Raw genomic sequence first — 5,764 nt, 5'->3', positions numbered from 1 at the left:
CTTTCCTGCCATATCCTTGCTATTGGTGGACAAGTTGCATGAAGGGAAATGGCTCAGCTTGGAAACCACTAGAGAAGACCCAGGGTTGGTGTGGAGCTTGGAAACTTGTTGCAGGTAACTCTTCTTGGCTCCTTGCAGAATAAGACCAGGCACAGGTGGTGTCAAAATTGAAGAGGATCTCTGTCCTCCAGTAAGCTGCTGCTGGCTGCAAAGGTACTCTCTGCTGACCCCGCAGCCCCCAACCTCAAGAATCATCTGGTGGCAGCGGCATGGTAGGAGGAAACTCTCCCTGTGAGCTGTTTGCTGTAGCAGTGGGGCTGGGTGGCGGAGCCAGTATTGATCCATGGGTTTTTCTCCCCTGTCCCCATCAGGGCCATGACTGACAGCATTAACCAGCTGATCACCATGTGCACCCAGCAGGTGCCGGGCCAGAAGGAGTGTGACAACGCTCTGTGGGAGCTGGAGGTGAGAAGCCACATCTTGCCAAGGCAGTGGAGGGGCTGAGATGGCTGGGTGAGAAGGGGGAAGCTGCACCCTGCTGTGAGGGGCAGGAGGGAGCAAAGAGGAGGTGCAAGTGGAGGGCGTGGACCCTTCCCCTGCATGTGACAGCCATGTCCCTGCACATGGTGAAGGAGCTGTTGGAGAACCCCACACAGACCATCAATGACATGTCATCGTCATGGAGAACTCCAAGGTGAGCCCTGAGCTGGGGGTGGAAGTTTGGGGAAGGATGGGGAAGTTTGGGAAGAATGTGGGGACAAAAGGAAAGGTGGCTTCTCCCCTGTTGATGAAGCACAGTGAGCTCTGAGCCTGGGAGCACTGCAGGAGCAGGAGGTGGTCTCTAACCAGTGCATGGTGTGTCCTGCAGGAGCTGGGCGAGTCCATGGCTGGCATCTCCCAGAACGCCAAGAACAGCAAACTGCCTGAGTTCAGCAAGTCTATCAGTGCCACCTCCAAAGTTCTCTGTGGGCTGACAGAGGCAGCTGCCCAGGTGAGACACACTTGGTCTCAGCCCCGAGCATTATATCTGGTGTATAGTTGCTGTACGCACCCCTCCCCTGCCCCTCCAAGCCTGGCCCTGGGGGATTATGCTGCTAGCCTCCTCCCTAGCCCATGCCTGCTCTGAGCATCCCCACTGTGCGCAAGCCTCTCTCGTGCTCCCAGGCTGCCTACCTTGTGGGGATATCAGACCCCAACAGCCAGGCTGGACAGCAGGGCTTGGTAGACCCAACTCAGTTTGCCAGAGCTAACCAAGCCAACCAGATGGCCTGCCAGAACCTGGTGGATCCTGCCTGCACCCAGTCCCAGGTGACCATGAGGTAGGGTACCATTATGGGCATTTTCTTGCACGAAAGGGAGTGTGAGGCTAGTGGGAAGAACTATGTCCAAAGAGTTGACTAAAATTATGGGTTGTGTCTCATCAAGCCCCATCAGCTGTACTGAGAACTAGCTGGCAACAATGACAGTCCAGATGGAGGGCTGTATGGGCATCCAGGACCTTGACAGTCCTTCTTTGGTCCCAAGAGGGACTTCTGCAGTCACTAGTGCCCAGTGTGGGGCTGGCAGAAAGGGAGAGCTGTGGGGATGGGGAGATGCAGTGAGTCCTGCCTCGCCCTGATTTTCCCTGCAGGTGCTGTCAGCAGCCACCATTGCAGCAAAGCACACCTTGGCCCTGTGCAACACATGCTGCTTGGCCTCCTCCCACGCCACCAACCCTGTGGCCAAGCACCAGTTCATCCAGTCAGCCAAGGAGGTGGCCAACAGCACGTCCAACCTGATGAAGAACATCAAGGTGTGGTGTCTCTTCTGGGGTGCCATAGTGGGGATGGGATTTGGGGCATGGTGGGGGCTGGATAATTGCCCCAGTCTCTCCATGCCAGGCCCTGGACAGCACATTCAACAAGGACAACTAAGAGCAGTGCCACACTGTCAGCACCCCTCTCATAGAGGCCATGGATAACCTGACAGCCTTTGCCTCCAACCTGGAGTTTGCCACCGTTCCTGCTCAGATCAGCCCAGAGGTAGGATGCTGCAGGGGCAGGGAGGGCATGGCCTGGCTGTGACAGGAGCTGCTGAAGGGTGAGGAGGAGCTGTGCCTCTTCCGAGCTTGGGATGGGGCCCCAGTGTGCGGCTGGAGCTTGGAGGGGTGTGATGGGGAGGTGGCAGCAAGCCTTAGACTTCAAGGGGCTGCTCTGGGGTAGGGGTCATGGGAGAGTCCCTCGTGTGAGTCACCAGCCCATCGTCTCTCCATGCAGAGGTGCAGAGCCATGGAGCCCATTATCGCTTCAGCCAAGACCATGCTGGAGAACTCTGCCAGACTCATCCATACCACCTGCTCTCTGGCTGTCAACCCTAAGGACCCACCACAGTGGTCAGTGCTGGCCAACCACTCTCGCACTGTCTCAGACTCCATCAAGAAGCTGATCACCAACATGAGGTGAGGCAAGTCCTGCCCATTTGGCCATGGCCCTGTCCCCACTGGTGGTACCCCTGCTCAGACTTACTCCAAATAAGCATCCCCAGGGACATTTTGGTTCATCTTCTCCTTGGCTGCTGCCAGAGGGAGGCAAGGGATGGGATGGAAGATGTCCCTTGTCCTATATGGGAGCTTCTCCTCCAGCACTGGCACAGGTTGATGGAGATGCACGCCAGTGTGCCTGGACTCTGACACTGGGTTGCCCCTGGTTCAGGAGAAGGAGTCCTGCCCCTTGCCAGCACCAGCTGAGGCCAGAGACAAAAGAGTAGTTTAGTGCCCGCCAGCACCAGGCTGATCCATCTGTCACACAGGGAAAAAGCTCCAGGACAGAGGGAATGTGACATGGCCATCGAGGTGCTCAAGATGCATGCGAGAGGTAGACCAGGCCTCCCTCGCTGCCATCTGTCAGCAGCTGACCCCCCCTGAGAAGATATCTCCCAAGAGGTGAGTTGGGGACATGCTGCTGCAAGCTCAACTGGGATGGGTGACACTGGCCCCACTGCAGCCTCATGCGACACCCTCTCTTTGTGACAGGCTTTGCACAACCAGATGATCATGACTGTTCAGGAGATCAGCAACCTGATTGAGCCCATGGCCAGTGCATCATGGGCCGAGGCCTCACAGTTGGGGCACAAGGTGATGTGGGGATGGGGAGCTGCTGATGAGGTGCTCGGTGCACATGGAGGAGCTTGTGGCGGGAGGAGAGGCACAAGGCAGCTGGTGCTGGAAGCTGCCAGTATTGATGCTGCTCTTCCCTAGGTGTCCCAGATGGCTCAGTACTTTGAGCTGCTCATTATAGCAGCTATAGGCACTGCCTCCAAAATGCCCAACCACCAGCAGCAGATGAACCTCCTGGACCAGATAAAAATGCTGCCTGAGTCTGCCCTGTAGATGCTGTATACAGCCAAGGAGGCCAGTGGGAACTCAAAGGTGAGCAGGAGGGACACGCGTCGACAGCATGCTCCCCTTCGCATATGAGTGCCACATGAGAGGCTCGGCCGTGTGCCACACACGTGTATGCCAGACACAGAAACCTGGCCAGGACTGCCATAAATGTGCAGCATCCCTGGCAGGAGGGTAGCTGCTGCCTGTGTTCCTTCACTCTGGCTCATCCTTGCAGCAAGTTGCCCACACTCAGGAGGCTCTGGAGGAGGCCATGCAGATGGAGGACCTGGCCACCACCCTGAACAAGGCAGCCAGTTCTGTGGGTGTCATGGGGGGCATGGTGGACTCCATCACCCAGGCCATCAACCAGGTAAGGGGAGGACAGAGAGGACCTGGCTAGGGCTGAGGGTGGAGGAGAAGAAGTCAGTCAAACCCTACAAGGTCTCTGGGCTGGGGCTGGAGCCAGACTCTACTGATGGTTTCTTGCAGCTGGATGAGGGGCTGATGGGTGAGCCAGAGAGGACCTTTGCGGACTACCAGACCACAATGGTAAAGACAGCCAAGGCCATTGCAGTGACTTCAGGAGATGGTGAGTGCAAGCAAGCGCACAGAAAGCGGTGCCTGCCACCTGGGCAGGGCAAACACCCTCCTTGCTCACCCATCCCAGCATAGGGTTCCTCCACCTCCTGTTCTTCTTCCATTGTCAGGTCACCAAATCCACCACCAACCCAGATGAGCTGGACATACTGGCCAACCAGCTCACCAACAACTATGGGCAGCTGGCACAAGAGGCCAAGCCAGCTGTACTCACTGACGAGAATGAGGAGGTGCGAGCATAGGGTGTGCCATAAGGCAGAGCAGGATCTGCTGGGGCATGAGAGCAGAGGATGGGGGGCACTTGAACCTCCCATCAGAGCTGGGGGAAGGCAGCATTCAGACCTCCCTTGCAACATGGTGTGGAAACACAGAGCAAAGTCATGTTTCCTTTTTCCTCCTCCTGAGTTGAAAGGATTTGGAGAGAGGAGCTGGGTGGGGTGGCTGGTGTTTCCCAGCAGATATTACGGATGTGGGGCTTACTTCCCTGCTGGCTCTCTCACGCATGTGTTCGCCTCTAGATTGGCTCCCACATCAAGCACTGGGTGCAGGAGCTGGGTCATGGCTGTGCTTCCCTGGTCACTAAGGCTGGAGCCCTTCAGTGTAGCCCCAGCAATGCCTACACCAAGAAGGAGCTGATAGAGAGCACACGCAAGGTTTTTGAGAAGGTGAGTGGCCTGGAGAGAGGTGCAATGGCATGGTGAGGTGAGAGGGATGCTGGATTGAGCCATGTGCCCTTGGAGCCACTGTGCTGGGTTCTCCCCTGGTCCTGTTGGGCTCGGTCATCTCTCTCAGCCACACTTGTCCTGGCCTGATTCAGCTGATGCATTGGAGGATGGATCCCCCTCTCCAGGCACTTGTAACAGCAGCTGGTGCTGTGATGGGTGAGTGCAACATCCAGGTGCTGCCTGCTGACATGCCAATGATGTCCTGCCAGGGAAGACTAATCTACACACTGGTGGCAGCCCAAGGCCCTCCAAATCAGCTCTTGCAGTGGTGAGTGTAGCATTTGCTGCATCTCTAGCCAGCCTGCAGCTCATGCTGGGTGATCTATCTCTCCTGTACCTTTTGCTGGCATGGTAGAAAGCATCCTGTCCATCAATCTAAAGAACACACTTCTGAATAACAGACAAAAATATAGCTAAAAAACTATAGTTGATAAGGGTAGAGCAGCAATGCTTGTAAGCAAGGTAACAAAAGCAAAACAAACACTTGTTCATAGTGCCTGGCATGTGTCTTCATGCTCAGGGCCTCCTGCAGGTCCTTCCTTTCCAAGATTGCTTTCCATCAGGAAACATGTTCTATGCTTGCTCAAGTACAGAAATTGAGTTGAGCAGTTAAAGAAGGAATGAGCTGCGATGTTCTGATGCCCATCGTGCAAACCTTATTCATTTGGAAACTAGCAGAGTCCAATATCTCTCAGACCCCCAAACATGATAGGTACAAAGTAAAAATACGGAAGCTAAGAAATGGTGTCCAGACCTCATGATTCCCGATTTCCCTCCTTGGTGTGAAGCGGTTCCATCCTGGGGAGGTGTCGGAGGAGGTGTGCAGTGGGGATTGCCTGAATCTGCTCTGCTCTCCCAGTCATCCTGCTCATACCCTGCAGGTGTCTCATGTGCTGGTAGCCCCGCAGGGCTGGGAACCATGGGACACAAGCCTGCATCACAGCAGCCAGCGCTGTCTCTGGCATCATTGCTGACCTCGACACCACAATCATGTTTGCCATGGCAGGAACCCTTAATCAGGAGAACTCTGAGACCTTTTCTGAGCACAGGTATCTGGGTGCCTCACCCAGCCTCTATTCAG

General features: G+C 55.7%; 1 pseudogene; it reads left to right on the top strand.

Moving 5' to 3' along the window:
- LOC104538757 overlaps positions 1–5,764 on the top strand; it is a 19,903-nt pseudogene that overhangs the window by 12,686 nt on the left and 1,453 nt on the right.

The sequence above is a fragment of the Mesitornis unicolor genome, unplaced genomic scaffold, assembly GCF_000695765.1.
Source record: "Mesitornis unicolor isolate BGI_N332 unplaced genomic scaffold, ASM69576v1 scaffold38933, whole genome shotgun sequence".
NCBI lineage: Eukaryota > Metazoa > Chordata > Aves > Mesitornithiformes > Mesitornithidae > Mesitornis > Mesitornis unicolor.
The sequence above is the reverse complement of the archived record's forward strand: the minus strand, read 5'-3'. Positions and strand labels throughout refer to the sequence as shown.